General features: G+C 42.3%; 1 protein-coding gene across 4 annotated transcripts in view; it reads left to right on the top strand.

The window, feature by feature from the left end:
* gse1b (Gse1 coiled-coil protein b) overlaps positions 1-24,370 on the top strand; it is a 166,099-nt gene that overhangs the window by 109,926 nt on the left and 31,803 nt on the right. The window contains exon 1 of one of the 4 annotated variants that reach the window (XM_026169783.1): positions 13,088-13,347. The exons of the other annotated variants lie outside the window; for them this stretch is intronic. The gene's annotated coding sequence lies outside the window, so the exon portion shown is untranslated. Of the gene's footprint in view, positions 1-13,087; positions 13,348-24,370 lie in introns of those variants that run through there. 4 annotated transcript variants of the gene reach the window in all.

The raw sequence follows: 24,370 nt of genomic DNA, 5'->3' as shown, positions 1-24,370 counted from the left end.
GATGACTATCTTCTGCAGTGCAGTAAAGGTTCAGTTACATCTTGCACACTTCCTCCCTGCCAGACCACCTGCTCGCTACACCAGTCTGAGCAGTCAGGTCCTCGCACTGAACGATTTGAATAAACACGAACGGCCTCTTTTCCACGGCTACGCAGTTACAAATATACTCACACCTGAGAGGTGACAAATGTCAATGATCTCATATGTTCCCTGCCCTTTTAACTGCACCATAAATGGATGGTCGGTGGAGGAACAAGCACAAAGCAGGAGATAGATGATGTTAGGGGGAGAAGCAGGGTAATCCTCCCTCACTTCCTGTGGTAATTAGGAGTGTGTGAGTCTAAGATTTATGAGGAAGAGGAGGGGAAAAGAGGGAACAGTGCTACCCAGAGAGAGGGTAATAAAGAAACTGCTATTTTTCTACTCTGAAGCTCCGTAGAGCAGTGTGTATTTGTGTGTATCATTGTATGTGTTTCTTGTGGTGGGTGAGGGCAGCCTTTTAAGCTGACAGCTTTCCAATCATTAGCCGATGGGATTTCAGAGCTTAACCATCAAAGCAACCCCTTCACTTATGGCAAGAAATGAAGAAAATGCAATTTTCCCATTCCAACCCCTCCTCCGTCTCTTTGTTGTGTCAGTTATTTGTCCTCCCTATATAGACATACAGCTACTTTCTCTAGATGCAGTTTGCAACATAGTCTTTTCTCACTTTCCTCTTAGATGAGTATCTGCTACCAGCTTTCTGTGCATATGCTGTTCAGTTGCCTCCCTCTTAGCCAGGTGTTAGGCGGGGTGTCGGTGCCCCTTTCATCTCTTGGGTCCAGGGTATGGGCCTGTGTCACCATATGTGAGTGTTGGAAGGGTTAAGAATGAACAGCCAGTGACCTCACCGAATCAGCAGGACGTGCTGTATGGTACATTAAATGTTGTAGTGAATGAATAACCTCCTACTTTTCATGCAGTGTTTTTTTTTTTTTCTTTTTAGATTGTGTTTGTGAGTGTGTGCTTCTTTGTGTGTCTGATTGGTGCCATGCTGCCAGCCTCTCGGCACACAGGAAATGGAATTGAATCATGGGAGATAGATTAAGAGAATGACGAGAGCTCATCACATCCCGTTAAAGACGGGAGATAACTCAAGGCAAGGTCTCTCTCTTTCTCACTTTCATTTTTCTTCCTTTGTTTGTCCTCTCTTGTCTCTGTCCGTACCTACTCTCACTTTCTCAGTTCTTCGCTCTTTGTGGTTCTTATAAGGTGGTTTGGCATGGGGCAAGTGCTCGCTGACAGGGTCTAAAATGCCACATTAAAACTAATGTCACACACTGAATTGTGTGTGAGTGAGCATGCGACAGAGAGACTGGGAGAGACTAGATGATGGATGATAGATGATGGTTGTGACCTGAATAGATGGCTCGGGGCCGGTCAGATGACTTCCTCAGCAGGAGGAGTAATGAGGAGAGGGCACAGGATTACCGCTCCATCACTCTGTGTTTATAGAAGCCTTACAGGGTCCACAAAATGAATAGCACAGCAGCTATAGCTGGGTATAAATCTCACACACTGCACTGTTGTTTGTCCATGTGGCTGAACAATATGTGTTTGAGAAATGATGCCTTTTTTTTTCTTTTTGATGACAACATAAAAGGGGCGGGGGGGATATAGCTCATCCTCTCACATCCAGTTCTTTGGGCACTCTGTGTGTTTATGCGTTGACTTGTGTTTATTTGGTTGCTTGGTGTCAGAGGGTATGGGGGTTGTTTCGCATCCTGAGGGAAAACTGAACAAGCTGAACGGTCAGACAAGGTTATGTGAGCAGTTCTAAGTGAGTGGAGACATATAAACATGCTCCGTTTCAAACACTCACACCATGCGTCAGTGCCTTGAGCCCAGTACAAACCAGAGTAACTTGCTAGGAGTAAAACTTGCCCTACAACGCTGGTTTCCCCGATAAATCCCAGAGTACAACCAGTCGAAGGATGATGCATCGATCTGACACGCGGTCGTCATACGCTCCTGCACTGATTGATGTGGCCTGGCTTCTTGTTCTGTGAGTGTCTGCTCCGGTCTCTTGGCATTATGTCAAGGGAGGTCTCAAAAAAGAGCGCGACAACTAAGGGTTGCTCAGGAGGTGGGAGTAGAGCAGATGAAGGTCAGAGTAACGCAGAGTGTAAGGTGAGAAAAGGGCTGAAGGGGGAAGATGAAGCACAAGGAAAGATAAGACAAGTGAATGTGAGTAGGCTGCCAAAAGTGCTTCATGTCTATGTGCGAGACAAGAGGAGGTTAGGGGTGTGTGTGTGTGTGTGTGTGTGTGTGTGTGTGTGTGTGTGTGTGTGTGTGTGTGTGTGTGTGTGTGTGTGTGTGTGTGTGTGTGTGTGTGTGTGTTTGAAGAATGTCTAGGGGCGGATGCTGTAAGGGAGGGTGAGTGTTGGGGAGTGGGAACAGATTTGGGGAGGGCTGGCCAGCTGAATCCTGGTGGGGAGTGGCAAGAGTAAGCTGGCACTGCGGAGGCGGGCATATGGAGGGCAGGTTGGCACTTTGGCTGCCACCGGAGTGTGCACCTGCCGGCAGGGGGAGACTCTGCCAAAAGGACGGGAGGGAGAGCAAGAGAGAAAGGGAGGCAGGGTGTGTTTGTGGTATGTGACAGTAAAAGTCGAGCTTGGGGCTGCTGGAAATGGTATCTTAAAATTTTGGATAATAACGGGATTCCGAGTGTGCTCTCTCACAATGGAGACTCGTGTATGCAAGCACACAGGTGGATACATAGAAGGACAAATGTTTACTCACTCTACAACCCTTCAAACCTAAGGCATACACATATGCACACACACACACACACACACACACACACACACACACACACACACACACACACACAGAGTTGCTTAACTCAACCTCAATCTAAAATAAACAGTCGCTCTTCTCTTCACCCTGTTTGTCTAAATCTATCAGTCAGATGCACTAAGTGAGTCTCCCGGTAGAAGAACAAATAAACAGTGTTGATAATCAGGATAGCATTTAAACTCTTCACTACATGCGCTACAACACACCTCCTAATTGGACTCAACTGTTTTGCTGCTAACTAGCTGCTAATTAGATCAGTGTATTCCTCTCACTCTCTCTCTTTTCCTCTGTCATTATCGGCTGTGAACAAAACACTTCCGAGAGTTTTTACTAAAAAGTAGCAGTACTAATGCGAGCAGTGGAAAGCAAGGGGATACTTTCTTTTTTTTTTTCTTTTTTCATGTTAGTGAATCAAAACTTGACATGTATAACATGCTGAACAGAAGAGAAATTGATACGCGTTTCCTGTGTACTTAAGAGTTTATTAATCAGGGTCTTTGTATTTTGGCTCCTCAATACTGACACACACGCAAGAGCCAAAAGGCAGTGCCCTCATTAAGCCGCCGTCAGAGAAGGTTTATCACAGCCCACCGGAGCCCATCGTTATCCTAATACACATATACACGTGCACACAAAGAATTTCATGTCTGTGCATGCTGGTGCAGTCATGCAGTATTGTGGATGTCGTAAGTGCCCAAAAAATAAATAAATAAAAGAGGTGTGTGTATGCACATGTGGGTTTTTTTTCCCCATATATGTGGGTGTCCACAAGTCTGTGCTGTAAGTGGATGGTGAAGGGGCCGTGACTCTGTGCTCTGGTTTTAGCCTTGGCTGTGGACTCAAGTGTTTGGACTGCCATGTTTTCCTCTGATCTGCCTCCTCTCTTTCATCAAGAAAACCACAGAGAGCAGGGCAGAGGGAGACGAAGCGGTTTAAAGGCTGGCAGCAATACCATGGCCTTGAGGTGTTATCTCTGCCCCTCACCGTGCTAGAGAGAGTGTGGATCGGATGCAGCTAAAAAGAGAGAGAGAGAGAAAGGGATTGTGGGAGTGATTTCAGTGCAGCCCGCTTCTCCTTTTTTCCCTCCCTGTGTGGGGCAGTATGGTTAGCAGATGGTCTTGTTACCAGCAAAACGGGAATGAACGCTGTAAAATTTGCTCGTGTTAATTTCTTGTCCCCCAGGTGAGACGTCAAGCACTCACATAGGCAGACCAGTACGCTCGCACATTTACACACGTATCGCAGATACTCTTGCATGCGCGGCCTTGCCCTGCTGGCTTTAAACACACACCATCTGCATGCAAAGAAAGTGTGTCGGAGGAGTGCGAAGCGCGTGCTTGGCTTAAAGAATGTGTTTCCAATGTTCATAGCCATAGCTTATGTTGCTTTGGAATGTAAAGTGTTACCAAACACTTCATGTATCAGTCATCAGTAACCCAGTTGTCCAAAGACAGTGGGTGTTTTGAGGGCAGACTGACAGAGCTGAAAGGAGGGCTGAATTGGCAATTAGAGGCAAAGGGAAGCAAGGGAATCTGTGCTAACAGGGAGGAGGAGATGGCATGTTCATCCGCAGATGAAGACTAAATCCTTTCATTCCCTCCTCATCTTCCCTCCCTCCTTTCCCTGCTTGCTTAGCAGTGAGATGAGAGCTTGTGCTTTGTAACGTCTGCTTCTCCATGTTTATGTGTATCAAGGATCCGTACTAGTCCATAGCTTATCCCTCTGAGTGTGTGTGTTCTGCAAGGATACAAGCGCCTTAGCCTTCCTTATCGTCTTATAGTAGGGTGCTCACTTTTGCAGTTTGAACCCCAGGGAGAAAGAAAGTAGTGGAGGCTAGGGAGAAAAACATACCTAAACAAAGTGCAAAATAATGATCTTTACTTTCACTTGCTCTCACACCACCGTTTTCTTCGTAAAAGCACTGTCTTAGCAGGACTTGGAGCAGTGGCACATGATGCTTCACCGTGGGCCTTGTGTCTCTTTATAAAGCATAATCGTTTTTCTGTTGTGTTCCTCTTTATTATCTAAGCTAATTCAAAATCTCAAAGAGAGACACAAGGGAAGAGAACTGGTAGATATGAAAGATGGCTGCACTGACTGGATGGTGGATGCTAATAGACCTGCAACAGTCAGTGAAATAATAAGAGGTGATAAAAGAGCAAGTAAAGAGAGCAAGCATAAAGAAATGTATCTTACTACCTCTGCCTTTGACTGTAACATCTTTAATTTACTGAGTAAAGGCTACAACACCTGCAAACAGCATATTCAGTGGATGACCGCTGGTAGTCTTCTTGGCCTTTTCCTGCCTTTGTGAAATTGAATGCAGATGAACTTGGCTTGGAGCGCTACAACCCTGCTAACATTGCTACGTTCAGGGAAAGGGAATGACAAAATGTGCAGGAACTGATGATACTGCAGTATGCTTTAGGTAAGCTTTAATGTCATATGCTGAACTCACATATATGTATTGCACGCACACTAGTGTTTCTGTGGTGTTAATATGAAGCCACTATGCCACCTACGCAGTCCTTCTAAGTGAATGAAGTGAGTCATATGTGAGGAAGCTCTATACGAATACAAGATTCAGAACACATATGCTCACCTTGAACGCACAGTACACTCTTATATACATTATGCTTATAATAACATAGCGACCGCATATCCTCCCGCAGTGTTAAAGCACAAAAATCAGTGGCTGGAGATGTTCCACAAATCCTGTTGCTCTTTAACTACTTTGGTAGCTTGCAGGTCTTGGTTGAGTCCTTGATGTGTGCAGAAGAGGGATGATGAGCTTAATGCAGTCTGTCTGTGTCCCAGACGTGACCACCACATTAATACAGCGCTAATACAATGCTCTGTCTGCTGCATGCTAATAAAGTGCCAGCCCTTTTTCTCACACTCATTTCCTCATATAGTAAGTCTATTGTGTGAAACAAATGAGACAGGTGAGAAAAGACAGACTCCTATAGGCTGTCGAATTTGAATCCGTCATCTGTCACAGCACAAGCCCCATTATCATTTTTACATTTCCTCATGCATTTTGTTTTACAGGAATCCAGCTTTGACTAGCATTATGAAAACAAGACTTTCTTTTACTTTAGCACAACAGATCTTCAGCATCAGGTAGCGATGCTTGTAGCAAATATACAGAGAGCAAATCGGACAGAAGCACAAACAGTTCTTGCACCAGCTATTACCACAACTTTTTGAGGAGGTGCATCTCAGCTGCGATGGGAGCCTCCAGAACACCTTGAGTGAAAATCGTGATTTGACTTTAACGCTTGGAAGACCTTGACATTTGGTCCGTCGAGGGGGGTGGTAAAAAAAAAAACCTCTGACCACCTCACACCACGCACAACCACATCTCAGACCAAATGGATAAACATGGGCACTTCAAAGCAGCTCAGCGGCCATGCCAGCAGGCCTGAGAGGAGAAGCGAGAGGGAGGGAGGAACTGCAATACTGGAATAAATAAGGAGGGAGGGGGATTGGAGGGATGTGTAAGCACGACTGGTATTAATGGCCTAATAATGTATTTGGCTTTTTGGCAGTTGTGAAAAGGGTGAAGGGGACAGAGGGCAGAGGAAAAGGGGTTGACAGCATGTCACAGCTGGTTAAAAGCAAACCCAGAGCAGAGAGAGGAGAGAGGGCTTGTTTGCCGGGCTAAATGCTGTAAATAACATCAGAGAGTGCAGCTAAATGGAAATCAATGCAATTACCCTATTAGCATGGGCTTGAATTCACCCTGGCTTTTGCCAAATCTCTCTGTCTCTCTCTCTCCGTTTATTCATCTCCTGTACATTTACTGCTCCATATATCATGGTATACTGTACATTTGTGGACACGTTGACCATAACAATTTGAGAAACAGCACTTAAAAACTTAGCAGCGTGTCTATATTAGGATCATTCAAGTGGACATGCTGGTTTGTTCGTACTAACACCACTGCAGGCATTTTGTTTAGATTTGCATAACCCCCTTAATCACCCCTATTTGAATACCTCACAATTGCAGGGGGAGATTATGCTGTTAAGTGGTAAGTCATAATTAGATAAATAACTGGTTTGGCTTTCATCATCCCTGTGCCATCTGTTTGAGGGTGCACAAGTTTACAGGGGTGGGTGAGAGGAGAGCGGGGTGGGTGTACGGAAGAGGGTGGGGATAATGAGGAAAAGATTCCAGCTTTTAGTAGGTTATGTTGCATTTAAAAAGTGATACACAAGTCGCAAAAGAATTTGTAATTAGACATAGCACTCGCAGTCTTCTTTCATTCAAATGGGTCAAACTCCTTTACATAATTCCTATGTTTGAATCCATACAAACTAAAAACAAGGGGTATCACAGCTTACTTTCAAACCGAGTGTCACCTCAAAGCTTGGAGTAAAGTATTCTGAGCTAAAGGCTGATTCATCTATATCAATGTTTTGTGTTTTTTGTCTTTTGTATGGCAACCTACGGCGCTATAGTACCAGTGATTGTTGTGCTGTCTGTTAGAACGCATTTGCATAAATTTACAAGACGCTTGTTTGTGTTTGTATATGTAAAAACGGCTCAGACACAATTCTTCACCATGCACCTCTTCTATCTTCCTATTTATTAATTATTATTTCCTCTCGCTATTTCTTCCGAAACACACGAGCACATCTGCTGCTGCCTGACATGCATGCATGTCTCCATCTGTACTGATCCCCAGCGCTTTCCTTTCCACACTTTCTCTTTGGATGCTCCGTTTAATTTCCTTCCCGCCCTCCCTCTGTACCCCCTCCCCCTCTACTATTCCCTTCTGCTGTAAATATCACAGTAAAATGATAATGCCTTTAACCTGGTACTTTGCCTTCATCCCTCTCTTTTGGTTTCTTTGTCTCTTTATCAGAAAATAAATATTGTTGTACCTCTGTCTGCTGCTGAATCTAAAGGAACAGGCAGAGAGGTTTCATATCTACAATAACAGCGAGGTGGGAACAATTTGATCTAATTAGCAGCTGAGGTATTACCCATAAACATTCAGCTCTTATTAACTTCTGCTGCATTTAGAGCGGGACCTGCATCCCGCTTAACAAGAAATGGAGGTGTACTAAGTGTAGAAATACATATTCACACAATTGTATGAACATTTTTGAACGTCATAAATTGTTTTGCTCGTCTGTGTTTGTGTGGGTGTGTGCGTAGGGGTTTAGGGTGTCTGTCTCACAACATTCAGAATGACAGCTGACAATTAGCTTATGCCAGTGTGGTTAATCGAGGAGTGTACATTGTTAATTATACACAGCAGAGGGGTGGGAAGGTGGAATCTATTTGAATAATTGGAAGAATGATATAACAGCAGGCTTTTAAATTCCTTTGCCCTTTTGCATGTTTAATGAAAGGTGTCTGTGAATGTGTATGTCCACCCAGACCCGGGGGCTTGTCTAACATCCATAAAGATAAACCACACAAGAGCACACGGGTTAGTGCACACGTAGAAAGTCACACACATTTACAACCCCCTCCCACACATGCAGACGCATCATCCGTCTCTCTTCTTCATACACACACACACACACACACACACACACAGCGCAAAAGAGAGGCTTGAGAAACGGAGGGTATGTCTGAGTGGTGCGCTCGTGCCTGGTTTTCCAGATCAATGATGTGTGGCTGGGTGATCGATGTGAGGGCTTAGCGGAGTGGAGAGAGCTAATGGGCAGGTCAGTGGCTTAGACACATCCTGGCTCCCCCTGCCTATTACCACTTCGTCTGTTAATAGGCCTCACCACACTCCCCTGTTGCTCTCACACACACATACAGACACCCACAGAGAAGGGGAGTGAGGAGGGAACACAGCAGAGCATGCTCGCTCCACACACCACCTCCCTACTTCCTGTTTGAATCGACGTCTCTTCAACATATAGAAATGTATTCCTTAGTTTTTCATTTTTTTCCCCTGTCTTCTCTGTGTGCTAAGAGTGAGCCTGTGGAACTGCATACATGCACACTGCCTGCATGTATGTATGATAAGGGGCAGAGCAGATAAGCAGCATATTTACAGCCACGTAAAGCAAATGTAAAAGAGACTGCTGTGCATCCCTCCCCTAATCTCATTAAAGTCTTCTCCAGCATGCACAGGGTTAAAGACGGCCTTTCCCTTGCATTTATTATTGACCAAAGTATATGCATGAGTGGAAATACTTTACGAGACTGGGGTCTGGTTTAGGCAAGGTCAGCAAAAAACAGCTGTATGTTGCTGGCATATTAGAAATCAGTTGTGCTTTTTAGTTGTATCTAAAGCACTATTCAGTCACATGCTGGCTTCATATTGGACTACTTCTATGCCAGTATTACTTGTGGTTTCACTCAGATGTACCCCAGTAGTGATGGAGAGCGCCATATACAGAGATTTGCCTCACCCTCAAGACAGGACAGTACATAAAGTGACGTATAATGCATGAGGTCACAGTTTTCTTACCGCAACATGGCAGTTTATTGCTATTCTCAGCATTTCATTTGGTTGTTTATTTTTCCATGTTTTTGCAGCACTGATTCCAAGACTTTTATTTGATCAACTGTACATAGCAACAGCCTACATCAGCATGTTATAACATGCAAGCAGTTTAGATTTGTGCTGTTTGAAAGTTGGTCTGAAAGCCTTTTTTTATTTATTTATTTAGAGAAGAGGAAGAAGAAGAAATGTCTAATACTGTGCTTTTTAAATTTTTTTTTTTACAATATTATATACTGTTTGGAGTAAAACTTCAATTTTATCTTGTATTATTGTACAACACATGGTATATCTACATATAAATAAAGGTAAAATGGCTGAAATCTCTACTCCCTTAATTGATTTGCCTAAAAACATAATTGCCGAATAATTTGCAAATTGTTGAAATGCTGTTACAGAGCAACCAGTTATTCAGTTAATGAAGAAAATACTTACTTGGTAATCTAATCATTAATTGCAGCTATCTACTTTCTTTCTGTTTTTCTGGTGATGCAGTACTGACAGCAGGTCAGTAACTGAAGAAAATAATGTGGGACATGTTGTATTTCTCCCTCTTTTTTTATCTGTCATTCCATCCATCACTCTCTCTTTCTTGTCTAACATGTCACTGACTGAAGACCCCTTCTGTCCTCAGTGTGGCATCTGATCTGCATGTTAATTACATCTCTCGCCTTAATTTAATATCTGGCTTGGAAGAATGTGGAACACACACCCCAGAGGTACAGCATATGCCCTCCAGCTCTCGCTCTCTCACACACAGGCACAAATGTACATATGTCTGTACATGCACAGACATATGCAAAGCCTGATGATTTTTTTTTCTCCTGAATCCTTTGTGCTTGCTGAGATCGCTGCTTTGCTAAGGTTTTGTGTGGGTGATGGAGGTAGGAGGCAAAGCCTAGTATAGTCTGGATATTAAGCTCAGTGTTAAAAAAAGGGACCCAGGCACAATGTCCACAGGGGTGGCTGAAGTCTTTTCCAACCCGTCCACTCTGACTGTGTCTCCCTATGGTGAAGTCTAAAAGAGCTGCCACTTGTCGTCAGCTTGATGGAGGTGAAGTAGGAGGTGGGGGGGAATCTGTGGCGTTTGTCGTTTGGTAGAACTGAGGGAGTTCAAAAAGGAGGTGAAGATTTATTTTTTTAAGATGCCGAAGGGAAGGAAAGCGTGCATGCATTTGTAGTGGTAGGCAGCCCTTTGACCAGACGCCACTCTCCACCATACATATGCATACAGGCAGGCACTTTACGATGTAGACCAGAAGTGAATTGAGAGTTCACAAGGTGTGTGACTCCATCATAGCTCTAATAATTACAGCAAATATTATTACAACCTTACCGGCATACTCACACATGTTCACACACACACACAGACATACACACACTCGATCCCTTTCTCAGCCATGCAACAAGGCTGTGTCTCTTGTGGCTGATAGATTGTAATGAATGAACAGCAGTCAGATCCTTCAAAAGCCTCTCAAAAGCTTAAGCCCCTTTATTAAATTAAGCTAACGATGCCTAAGGCCAGGTCTGCTGCTGAGAGAGCAAGTGAGAGAGGGAGGCGGAGAGAGCAAGAGAGAGAAAGCAAAATGGGGAGCCAGAGAGAGGAGAAACAGGAGAAGTAATGCATAGGAGAGTAAAGGCTGTAGAGAAAATGAAGAAGTGGAGGAGGAGGAGGCGATGTTAGGAGCGAGTATGTGAACTGGCAAGTAGTCAAATCAATGAGGGATGGTAGGAATGGGGGATGTTTAGTATCAAAGGAGGAAGGTGCAGGAGGTTAAGAAGAAAGGCTGGTGAAAGAGGAAAGGAGGAGGAGAACAAAAATGCCCTGCAGACTCCCATAGTTACACGGCAGTACACCTACAGCTGAGAGAGATGTAGCAATTAAGAAAAGGCAAATGTGTGTTCGTTGAAAAGTATTCGTGTACACCCAACACTGTGGATGAAAACATAAACGTTTAACCACTTGGTGGAGGTTTTACATGGCGCAGGCGTTTTGAAGTTGTTTTCACACTCTTTTGGACACAAGTTAATTACACTGTGTGCTAAATACTGCAGCTTTGTATTAATATGCAGTGGGTCGGAAAGAGGCACAAAAAAAGCTACATTTCCAACTCGTGTATATGTAAAATCACATAGTTTCCTAAACTGCGCATCAAAATGAGGCTCTGCATGCTTCTAATACGTTGGCCTGTGACTAAAGGAATTAAGAAACGTTTTTTTTTTTTCTCAAATGTATTAGATTATCCTTTTGTTCTCTCACTGATTAATGCAGTCACACTGATGCTTGTTATAGAACAAAACATATTTATGAATATTTCAAATACTGTGATGCCAGAGATTATCTTCTAATAATGACTCATTCATTTTCAACAATGACTAATCACAATAAATTACTAAAGTCTAATAGCTAATATGTGATTAGTGATTGAAAAAAAGACCATAAAAAATACTAACTGACTGAACATTTTGAGTCAGCAAATAGATTTTAATGCCCAAATGTCTATTTGACGAATTAAACAGAAAAGGAGATCCTTATAGTGTCTGCAGAGCTGAGCTGAACAGACAGGAGGTACATCAAAGGCTGAAGTCTCCGTGCGGCATTGTTGTCTACCTGCTCTCTCACTCTCTCTTACAGGTCAAGTAGAGGCGAATGATACACTATCACATGGATGAAAGACGTGACATGTGGTGCACAAATGCGCTCACTCATAGAGGAGGGTTATGCTGCCTGACAGAGCACGCCATGCGTGTTGGGTAGTGCTTTTTTTCTGCTGTGCTTTACCGTTTAATAGTACGCACAAATGAGCTATACGGAATTAAGCTTACATTTGATCCAGTGCATCCCTAAATTAGCAGTGTACACCACAAAGTACAAAAGGCCCTCAGACCTCTCCCCTCCCCAGCCATCACCTGCTTAATCCTCAGTTTCATCCTTGGCATCACGAGAACACCCTGTCTTTACTGTTTACAAGTTTGGCTTTGATTTTACAGCCTGTGCAGTCGCTGGTATCTAATCCACAGTAAAACCATTGATAAGCCAGACGGGGGTAAAGGCTTTTTTTTTTTTTTTAGCAAAGGCTTCTGTGTGCTTTTTGTGGTCGGCTGTCCCCTTGTGGACATTTGCTGGAATTACTTTCATTTTTAAATTACCTACTTTGAAGATTCAAGATTCAAAGTGTTTATTGTCATGTGTCACAAGAGAAAAGGCATTTCTCTGTGCAATGAAATTCTTTCTTTGCGGTCCACCCACAGATGCCGATTAATATATACAATAGAAATGGAATATATAAATACAAATAAATAAATGAAGACAGAAAATGAGACAAAATATGGAGATTTGAAACAGAGATGTGTGCAAAAGAGTACTGTACCCTGTGTTGTCACGCTGTAGTGGTAATTAGCAAAACAAAAGAGCAATGATATCTGTTTTTATTGGATTATGTGATTAAATTAAGTGATCTATTTTGTATCAGTGTATTTCGTAAGATACTATTCAAGGTACTAATACTAAGATTAGATATTAGTATACATACGCATGCGTACATACGAAACAGAAATTTAAATCACAGGATAACTTAGTGCGAATTTAATTTTAACTGATCAGGAAGTAGTCTAACCCTCCTGGTGAAGCCTTTAACGTGCATTCTTGTCCCTCTGGGATGACTATGCGAGGTCAGCCCTGTTGACTGGGGGCGTGACGGGGAGGGAGCAGGTGCTTCTACCCCCCGCCCCCCTCCGCCTTGCCAGTCTTTCTGTGTGCCTGTGGTCCGGCCCCCGCCGGGGCGGAAGCTCCACCTCTCGGCTCCCGGCAGCCGGCCGCCTCTCTCCTCCTCTCTCCGGCGCTCTGCTCTGCTGTGCTCCGTCGCTGTGGCCTCGCTAGGCGTCGGAGCTTCCTGCGTGACAACAAAAGTGCACGGTCTCTGTTCTCGACGGAGGATGGATCAACGCTTTCACCGCTAACGGAAGGAGATTTTTTTTAAACCTTTTTTAAACCAATTTATAAACACTGGAATAGCCCATACTTGTTTGCGGTGAGTGATTTTTTTTTTTGTGAATCTGTTTTCAAACCTGGAGGTTGTTTGTGTATACGAGCGAACATACGGCGAGGGTTTGTTGAGGAAGTCGTTACTATATCGAGGAAACGGGTGCTAGTTATTTCATTTTATTTTTCGAAGGTCGGTGCCGAGCCCTTATGTGTGTATGTGTGTGTGTGTGTGTGTGTGTGTGTGTGTGTGTGTGTGTGTGTGTAGCCCTCGCTGGTGTGCGCGCGCGTGCTTTTGTGTGTGCGTGCTAATGTGTGAAAAAGAGACAAGAGAGAGTGAGTGCAACAGAAAGAGAAAGAAAATGAGCCGCTCCGGTGCGCTCACGCGGCCATCTAGCCCTTAATATCGCTCAGTATTTATATATCGTTACTCACTTGTTATTAAGGACTTTAATATAATCGTGTTTTAAAATGCAGATTACCCGAAGGTCTAAAGAAAAGCGGCCGACCCCCCACCCCCTCAAATGAACTTCTTGTAACGTTGTTACCGGTTCACTGTTGTTATTAGCCCATTAAAGCATAGCTCGGGGTTTCTGCGTTAAGCCATTTACGCTCACTTTAGACCCTTTTGACACGGACTCTTTAGCCTGTTTAAAACTGTATTGATGGATTTACTTTGTTGTTAATCCGCAGTCTTCAGTTCGTTTGGCTCCTTCGCAGTTGTCTTTTCTGTGTTGCTTCTCGGGGCATTTCCTCTAAATGTGACTGCTAACGCATCTTGACCATTTGGTGCTGTCGGGTTGGAGGATCGCTCCCTGTACGTGTTTGTACGCGTGCGCGTGGCAGGTGGACCGTCTTGAACCACATCCCACGCGCTCCTTCACTTTCTTTCTTTCTTTCTTTCTTCTGTGGGGAACACACTGAAACAGACGCACACACCGCTCGTTAGTCTCGTCACACAACCTGGGTTTAAAACACGGCCAGCAAACACAGCGGTGAAGCAACAGGCTTTACTGCACGCACCGTGCGGCGGGTTGAGTTTATCTGTAGCCAGAAGGAGCCTTGTTGTGTGTTTTAGCTGCTGCTGATAAGCTTTGCCATAACTGCAAGAGCAGGGAATCTGACCTCCTGCTTTCTTTTTAACAGCTGCTGACTGGTGGTGGAGATAGGTCATTCATTGCTACATGGCTATCCCTCTGTCATGACTTTGTTCTGACATTTTTGGCATAACTCCGAGGTGTTTAATCCATTACTTATTGTAACTGACATGGGAAACAGTCCGGCTTCTCAGAATAGAGCCAGAAATGGCTTACAGTAGGGTAAAGGGCAAAAAAATACAGTGTAGGACAATTAAAAGTAAATGAGGGGGGGGGGGGGGCACATCAGTTGGCACTAGAATAGAACAGGAAATGGTGTCATCCCAGGTATTTTGGTTATCACAGACACTATTAGTTTCACTCCTATCAAAAGAAATCATGTAAATGTATCTTACGGTTGTCATTCACTGTGTATTTAGTCAAGATATTGATCCAGATTAAGCCATATGCTAGATATGTGGTTGCAGGCCAGGTGCTTTTAGGAGTTCTCCTCAAGTGCGGTTAACGTGAGCCTACAACTGCCATCTTTTACCTCTGATGATAGCCGGTGTCACCACTTCACTAATTTGTGTTTCATACAGGAAATCCTCCGCATGAACACATGCTCAACCTGCCATTTAACCAGTCCAAATTAGACTGCTTTCACAGATTCAGCTCTCACTCCCTCTGATGTTATGCCTTTCAGCACAATATGTCTTTTAATTAACTGTTCGTAATCACCAAATGTTTATTAGATGTAAAAAATTGAGGATACAGACAGATTATTAAGTTTTAATTCAATTCAAAAACAGTAACTTTGGCTACATTTAAATTTACATTTAAACTTAAATGGAATAATGTTGGAACCAGTGACACAAACTGCTACTTTCATTTCCTGATGGGTATTATCAGACACATAAATGAAGCCAAAACCATCTAGCTAGGTCACTTTGTGCCATTTTATTTTTATTTCACGGGTACTCCTTTCCCATCGTGTCATATTTGCTTTGCGACAACTCCAGTATATGTTTTCATGCTAACATGTTCATTCGGATAGAGATTTTTTTTCATTTTAAAATGAAACTCATTCATGTGGATGTAGATTGAGAGCAGAATGGATGATGTCCTGTGTTTTCTCCATCTTATAAAACCTGTCATTCAGCTGGAGAAGCAGTTTCTAATCTTGCTTTTAATTTATTTAGGGATCTCTGTTATTACAATGGGACTGCAAATTGTGTGCTCTTAAAATAAAGCCTGAAGTAGTGATGTCACAGAATTGTTAGGGGTTTTATTTTCATGTCTGTTTTTCCCCACTACAGCACATTAATATATATATAAACAGAACAGTGATCATGTCACAAGGCTGCTGGGTTAGGATCAGTCATTGCTAATAGAGAGGGCAGGGTTAGGGTTATCTAAATTTAACCAGGTTGTAATTAATAATCCAACATTATTGATAAAAACTACATAGACATGCAGGACACAGATGCACAGTTTTGGTATTTTAGTATTCATGTATAATTTGCTGACTGCACTTCTGAAAACTGGAAAAGCATTTTCAGCTCCTTTTTGCGTAACAAACTAGATGGAGGTGGGGCGGTGCAGTTTGCTTGGTTCATACTTAAGGTGGATAAAAACCTGGCTGCTGCATGAATGTACCTGTTGTTTTTACCACAACTATGCAATTGTGATGGCTCTTTTGTTTTCATGGACTTAAGATAATAACTTTGCACCTATGAAACACTCTGCTGGTTGTGATAGTAGTTGAGTTTTCTGCATTAATAGCATTCAGTTTTTGCCTGTCTGCCTGATCTCGTCTACAGTCTTTTTTTCTTTTTTTTTTTTTTTTTTTTGATCATCAGCCATCAAGGAGTATTAAATCACCTACTTATGTTTAACTGTAATGCAACTTCTCTATGTGATGCAATTTGTTTCCTCATCAGGAAAACCTCTACTGTGCCTGGCCTAGTTTAAGCGAACAAGCACCTGCTGATAATGATTATTTTCTGCTTGTTTTAAATGAAGCATTACCTTTCGGAGTGATTAACAGAAACCTTTTGATTGCCCAGTAATGTTTTGAGACACTAAAAAGTGTTCTTTGTTTGTCTACCACAGTTTGTGAAAATTAAGTCTTAGCAAGATATTATATATACTAAGAGGAACAAATATAGTGTTGTTGGCAGAAGTGAGTTAGCTGACTTTGGTTGGATTTATCCTCTCTTGTCACAGACTTACATGTCTCTGATGGTTCAGCACATGATAAGAGTAGGAGATTACTTATGCAAATCTTGCTCTGAGGAACAGAATTTTTTTCAGTTGTAATCTGCCATTTAAAAGTTCTTGAAGCTTTATGCTGCGAGAGCACTTATACGAGGTTGGCATGTTTTCAGGTGTCGTTGTGCTGTTTGTCATGCTGTGGTAGCCTGCAGTGCTGTGAGTGTCTGGGGGCTAGACAGCAGCTGTGTTGAGCAGAGTGTTGGTGACAGTTTGTCTGTGGCAACAGCACCTGGCTCTGTTTAGAGAGTGATTAGGAGAGTCCCAAGCAGCTTCCTGTACTGTTTACACAAGGAGCCTGGAGTTAAAGGTGACCCACTTTGCATTTTCTTATCAACAGCCCACATTGATAGCTTTGAATAGCACAGACTGTAGAAAGGCCTTTGCATGGGTTTACATAGTTCTCTATTACAGAGAATGGGATGTGTTTTACTAGGTGAGGCTTGGCTTTTACTAGCATCACAACAATGTCCTTAGGTGGTATGAAATTGTGGGTGCATTTACCGCTCTCTTTGTGTGACAGGGCTGGATTCGTCTGTGGTCCGGCTCTGTGATGGAAGAGAATACAAGTGTAGGGACGTTTAGGAAATTGAGGGCTTTTTTCTGTTTTGTCTACATACCCTCTGCCATGTTTCCTTTCCTTCTCTGTCTTTCCCTCTCTGTGTTTTTGCCCTTCTGTATCCCTAGCTAGAACTCTCATGGGGCATGTCTTAGATTTTGTAGGTTTAACCTTGGATTTCATGGCTTTTCCCTTTGGGACGAATTGAGTTTGTGTGTTTGATTGTCTTTCTAAGAATCTCCTATTGAGTGTTTAAAAAAACCGTAGTAAATGTAAGCTGTAAATGTGATGACCAGTGAAGACAGCTGAACAAACAGGTCATAAAGTATTTATCTGAAGAGAAGACAGATGGGACGTTGGGTGAAGGACCAAGCAGACAGTTCCACAGGTAGAAAGAAGTAGTAAAGTATTGAGCCAGAGAGCCAACAGCTTCCTGTGTCTGATGTCCTCCTTTTTTTTTCTCAGGCCTGCAACATTTTCCATCCTCATTCCCAGTAATAAAGCCACTTATTACTTTACGTGTGTGTGTTTGTTTACTCTGTGTATGAGAGCAAGCTAAACCTGCTCTGTAGAATGTGTAGAGATGCATTTCTTGTCACCCAGCACTGCTGTTAAACATTGCTTAGTTTTATCAGTATGATATGTGTGTGTTGGTTAGTGCATGCTTTTAAAAACATTAAGGCTTTGTCATACAGCCTGGCACACTCACATGCCTTGTGACACACCACATTATTTTGAGGCTAGATGGTTAATTTTACATAAAAACGAAGGACTTCAGTAACAGTAGCATAATTCTCCAGTAATAGATCAGGAAGGCTGTACGAAGTGTCAAAGCTACCCGATATAAGTGCATTTAAATATGTAAAGTTGTTACACTGATGGCAAGTAGACGTGAATATGAGAGTTTTAATGAGAGTCTTGGCCTCAATTTGTAGTCTCAAGTCCTTGTAATGAGGGTTACTTGCATAGGATCGCTTCACATTGCTGAAAAAATATTCCAAGTAGATCTGAGATTTCAGAGGTAAAAACTAGTAGGACGTATATTGTACCTGTGTTTACATGATCAGAATAATTTGTTAAACGTGGAAATTAGTGTCGGGGCATTGTTGTCTCGTATCGTACATTCATCTGTAAGTGTGGATTTTTATCACTCTCACACAAGTTAACCTTTTACCATTTTTCACCTAAAAGATGTTCACCTCAAGTTAAACTATAGTTTGTGTTTGGCCTTTTTTCAGCTTTATTTGAGAGGCACAGTGAAGAAAGGACAGGAAAGCGGGGGCAGAGATAGAAGGGGGAAGACATGTGGTAAAGGGTCAGACTAGAACCCGGGCCTGCCACTCTCAGCCGTTCGGCCTGTGGTTGTCTGCGCACGCACTGAGCTAAACCAGCACCTGAAACTATAGTTTGTGTTTAAAAGATGGCCACAATGTTACACATTGGGTTGGGAAGTCCCATTTTGAAGCCTCAACTTGAACACTTCATTTATTTATTTGTTTGTTTTCAAAGCTGGGTGTAATGAGTGAGTAGATCTCAGAAAAAGAGGACACAGCATGCTCATACAATGGCCATTTATCAACCTCTGTGTAGCCATATCCTAAATCAGGAGTAGGCAACCTTTCTGATGATGAGTGCCATCTAAAATTTCCTCAGAAGTCAGTCTGCCATATGATTGTATTAGCAATAAATTTAATAACGCTCTATATTAACAGTTGCATACTATATAGAACCACTTTATAGAATTATATTTGTTTGCAGATGTTGGCAGCGAATAGCTATCAGCTATTTTCAACAAAAAAAATAAAAAGACACTTTTTATCCATAACAAGAACTCCATAACAGCAAATGAACTGTACAACAGAAAGTGCAAATGCTATTTATGGTCTCCTCACAACAATGATAAGAAAAATAAACTGAGCCAATATGGCATGTTTGTTAATACACTCTGATCTCTGGTCTCCCACTCAGAGACACAGGTCTCTGAGCGTCCAGCATTCAGATGGCCTGAGGACACTCATGTGAGAGAAAGTCTGCTCACACAGATATGTAGAACCAAATACTGTCAATTAGGCCTCTGCATTGTTTTGAAGACAGTTAAACTTGTCAGGTAGTGATGTCCAGCAGGTGAAAATGCAAGCTCCATGAACACGCACAGCTATGGATTCCAGCTGCTTCGATGTTGCATTAACTGGCATTAACTCAGCCAGTTAATGCGAGACAAGTCTAGCTGCTCATTAAAACTTTCTGGTTTGAACAGAAAATAAAACATTGGTCCATACACCTGAAAGTCCCAAAAACACATTGTGAATTCTGTCTCGAATCTACGGATGTATCCGTGTATTTCTTCCTTCCCTTATAACTTCCCTTCAACTCATTCATGTCACCTAAAAGGTAAACCTGTTTCTCCATCACCTGTTCAGCTCTGATGATTCAGTAAGGACATCTCCTGGTTTCATCTTCATGTTTCCCTCTCACCTGATAACCAAACCGACATCATGACCAGCAGCTTTAACAGCTGTGGCTCCAGCAAACATCAGCTGATACTGGAAATTAATATTAAGTAAATTCTAACAACAGCTGATCAAGCTTAAACATGCTGCTGTTGTTTAACACGACATCCGGCGGTTTCCTCTTTCTGGTGCAAAGTGGGCGATAAACAAACAAGAGAGAAAAGCCGATCAGCTGATCATTGATCAGTTTCATGATTGAAGTAGCAACAGGAGAGGGAGGGGGAGAGAATGAGAGAAGAAGAGGCAGCTGTGCAGCGTAACGACAGAATAAATCCAGCTTTGTGTGGTTTTTTTTTTTTTTTCATTCTAGCTGAAGTACGGGACAAACTGTGTTCCTTATCAGCTCAATACGAAACGCGTAATATTTTCTCTGAATGCGGGACGATTCGTCTTTTTACGGGATGGTTGGCAACTCTACTAACTAACCTTATGAATAAAATAAAGTTCACTATCAGTAAAATCATAGCACCCACCCAGGTGTATAAACTCCATCATGCTGGCTAGTACACAGTACGAGTTATTGTAACTGACTGTAAAAAGTCAGCACAACAAAAATAAACTCCATCTAAACTTGGTTTATATCTGACCCAGATAGACTGCAGGTCATAACTTCTTACCTGAATTTCAGTTCACCTGACACTCGGACCGGCGGCCGCCTCGGGTCCCTGCTCCTCCTGCCTTCCCTTTCCCTCATCCACCTGCTGGCCTCCACCACTTGCTAATGTCACTGAATCTGTGGAAGCTCCGCCATAACCACCACCAAACAACTGAGTTATTTTTTACGCACCGGCCAGCATCTGGCCAATCGACCACATTTCATTATTTATACCGTTACTAAAAAATAAAAAATCATCGGCCCATAAAAATGGAAAATCACCATCGGCCCACTGAGCAAATGCCCGCCCGGTATGCCCGATAGCCAGTCCAGCTATGGTCGTGCAGTTAACCCTTCGCGTGCCAGCCGTGGCACGCATGCCTAGGGTTGCCGACCCCTGTCCTAAACCTTCTCTGCCTTCTATATTTTTCTGTATGGGACCATAACTCACACAGTGAACATTGTGCTGTTTTAATTAAGATTTGGAAGTAGAAATTGGAACTATAAACTCATTAGGAAAGTCTTTAACTAGGTCATAAATCAATCTAGAAGTATGGACTTTCTATACAGTCTGTATTGTCTGTTTGCAACCAAAGGAGTATTTCTTGTGCTGGGCATTAAACGAATGCAGGTTTAAAGCATTTCTCCAGTGGCTTCACTTTATTGACTTAATCTTTTATACATATTCTCTGACCGTACCATATTTTACTTCTCGTAACTGGAAACACTTTTATTCACTTTGGCTTGATTGGAGCTTAAATCGTTGTTTCCCCCAGTTTAGTGTCACATTTTTCAGGGTTTCTTTTTCGAACATGAGGACTGTGCGGGCAGTTTTTATAGATGCAAGGTGAGTCACACTGCTCTCCATTGTGGTCGAGTCCCATGTTTCGAGAGCCATTCCCTGAACTGCATTGGAGACATACTGCTTTGGTAGCCATCGTGATTTCATTTAGACAACAGGGCGCAGTGTTCATCTGTGGAGTAATTTCCAGCCACTTTGTCACGGTCTCAACTTTGTATTCTGAAGCTTCAGTTTGGATTTGATTGCCTGAGGCGTACGATTAAAAAAAACATTTTCATTCACACAAGCCGCTCTTGCTACATTGAGCAGACCAAACCACCTCTTTAGATTATATGCGTATGTTTGTGTAGCTCGTGTTTGCTGCTGTCGTTGTCATACCCCAGAGCCTGATAAGCACGGGCCAAATAAACACAACACAGGCAACGTGAGAGCAGTAGATAAGCGAATCATACACACACTCAATACTGACCATACTTGACTATTGCCCTCACCAAGTGGAGCCTCTTTCATTAACCCTTTTTTTTTTTTTTTTTGGTGTGTGTACCTCAGCACAATTCTGTCCATCTTGTGCTTTCTCCAGTCACACTAAAAACAGCTTTGTGCTAAGGGCTACTCTTCAACAAAGCCCTTTTCTTCTGCTATCACATCATCATCTCATCTTGCCTCTATCCGTGTCTGCTTCCACCTCTCTTCAACATGACTCTTTGCCTCTCTTGTTCAGGGACGTGCAGAGAGGTTTAAAGGGGCGGGTGCTCAAAGTTAAAAAGGGGCACATTGAACCATGCTGAATAACAACAACACACATTCATCAAGAATCTAATATGGGAAGGGCAGGGCTGTGTTGATCTGAGACTGTAGACATTAAAAAGTCCACAGGAGAGATGGTAGCTGATTAAACAAGTGTCATGAGATAATAACAAAATGCAAAGATTGGTGACAGCGCTTGGAACCATAAGGCAACGAAAAACTGTGACATAAACTCGGCTCTGCCTGTGAATCACTCTTTGCTTCTCTTCTTCCTTCCTTCCCATCATTTCATATATTACTCTCCACTTGCTGTCTATCTGAGAACAAGGCACAACTTGCTATTGCAATAAACTATAATCTAATTATCCACACCTAACAACTCTTGCACTTAATCTGTAATAAAATGATGACAGAAAAATGTTATAGCACTGCCTTTAGTAGCCTCATACGCTCCTACTGTTTCCTCCTCATGTCCTTACCAACCATGTCTGCACAATGTTATATCATGAGTAATAATTTAAAAAAATCTATATACATAAAACACACACATGCACGCACAGTGACATTTTAGACCTTCTTCAGAATACTGTATATACTATGGGCATCCTTACATTATTATTTATTACTAGAGCTACAATAATAAAGCAATGAGGAGGGGGAAGTAATAAATATGAAATAATGTATTTATGATGATTCCATTTGTTTCACTATCCACTCTGTGCAGGGCAAAGCTTATTACATTTTTAAACTGTAGCGATACAATCTTTTGTCTTATTTAAAATATAAATCTAATATAATCTGCTTCTTAATGTATGTTCTTTAAAATACAGCGTGTGTTTTTTAATATATTATAATTATTATTATGTGGACATGCATATTAGATCGTTTTTTAGTGAAATATAATCCCTCCAGAAAGGCAGGAAATGCCCAGAAACTTACTTTAAAACTAAATATGTTCCCTAAAACGGTGACAGAGCTACAGACCCATGACAGCCTTACACAAGTAGCCAGCAGCTGTGACCAGCACTACTTGTGCAGTTAATAAAAGGACAGGTAATGTTTGTCGCGCTGTTGCACACACAGCACGCTCGTTTGTTTCAGTTCGTCAGTTGCAACAAGACAGCTTACCAACGTGTACGTAATAAGCTAATACTCCTGTGTGCTACACACTACAGTGTGCGCTGTACACCTACTTACTGGGTTTGTGGCATCAGTCTGTGTCTCTGAGTTAACTTGTGTTTCTCCTACAGCTCCGGACCGCAAAAAATGCGCGTGCTCTTTGTGAGCTCGTTCCCGGCTCGTAACCAGCGCGTTCTGCCGTCGAGGGCGATCATTGGTTAAATGTGATCATGTGACTGATGCAAGCCAGATCCTTTTATTTAGCAAAACTATGATTAATAATTAAATATTATTGTTGATGGGCACAGACAGGACTCCGCACGTACACACATAAAAAAAATAATAAATAAATAAAAAAAATTTAAAAGTTGCCTCAACAAAAGGGCACTTTGGGCACTCATCAGGAAAGGGGCGGGTGCTCAAGCCCCTCTAGCCCCCCCCCTCTGCACGTCCCTGCTCTTGTTTCCTCCATTTCTGTCTTTTCCTCTGTTTCTGCGATATCTGCCATATCAGCTGACTGTCATATTGTATGTGTCTGTTTGTTAGCATGCCTCATTGTGTATGAGTACAAGGTCAGATATGTGCCTGAAGAAGTGAAGCAATTTTGCGGCCAAGTGTTTTAATAAGCTCATGGACAGAGCTGCATGCCTGTGTTGGTGGAGGCCACAGTTGCCTTGTTAAACGTGCTCTCACAGAGAATCTAGTTGCCAGCTAGGCTTGTTTTAGCTGGCTGATATTTGCATAACTAAAAGCGTATGCATTTTGGGAACTGTTCTTTCTGTATTTTTGTTTATATCTCGGTTTCACATCTTCCATACGCGTTGTCTCTTATCTCAGTATCACATCAACCTTGTGCGTTTCTCGTTGCATTGCAACCGATTGACATAATTTCTAATAATTAGTAATTTAGTGAGCGGATAACATAAACACACAGGGGGGGTACATCGCTGCATGGTTTTCCCAGTCTATTCAATCTCATGGATGTATGCATTATGGCAATCAACTGTTTTGTCGTTCTTTTAGGATGGCAAGTGAATCTCTTAAATGTTGAGTAAGCCATTGAGAAAGATCATGCCGATGTACTCAACACCTGCACAAGCACGCTGCACACTTCATTGCCTCTTAATACATTCTGCACCACAAAATCTGTGGATCGTTGCAAGCCAATCCAGTTTTTTGTTACATTTGCACAGTACCATGGCAAGTACAGGCACCTGTGTTGTATGTACACACAGAACACAAATGGATGTTTACATTTAACAGAAAGTTTAATATACTTGAATGGTTTAATTCTATGACTAATAATGATTTCTTCTCATGCACACTATAAAAAAAATCATAAAAAATGTAAACAATAAAATATAATGCAATTTATAAAGATTTATAAAGG

This window comes from Astatotilapia calliptera, chromosome 1 (genome assembly GCF_900246225.1).
Source record: "Astatotilapia calliptera chromosome 1, fAstCal1.2, whole genome shotgun sequence".
Taxonomy (NCBI): Eukaryota; Metazoa; Chordata; class Actinopteri; order Cichliformes; family Cichlidae; genus Astatotilapia; species Astatotilapia calliptera.
The sequence above is the reverse complement of the archived record's forward strand: the minus strand, read 5'-3'. Positions and strand labels throughout refer to the sequence as shown.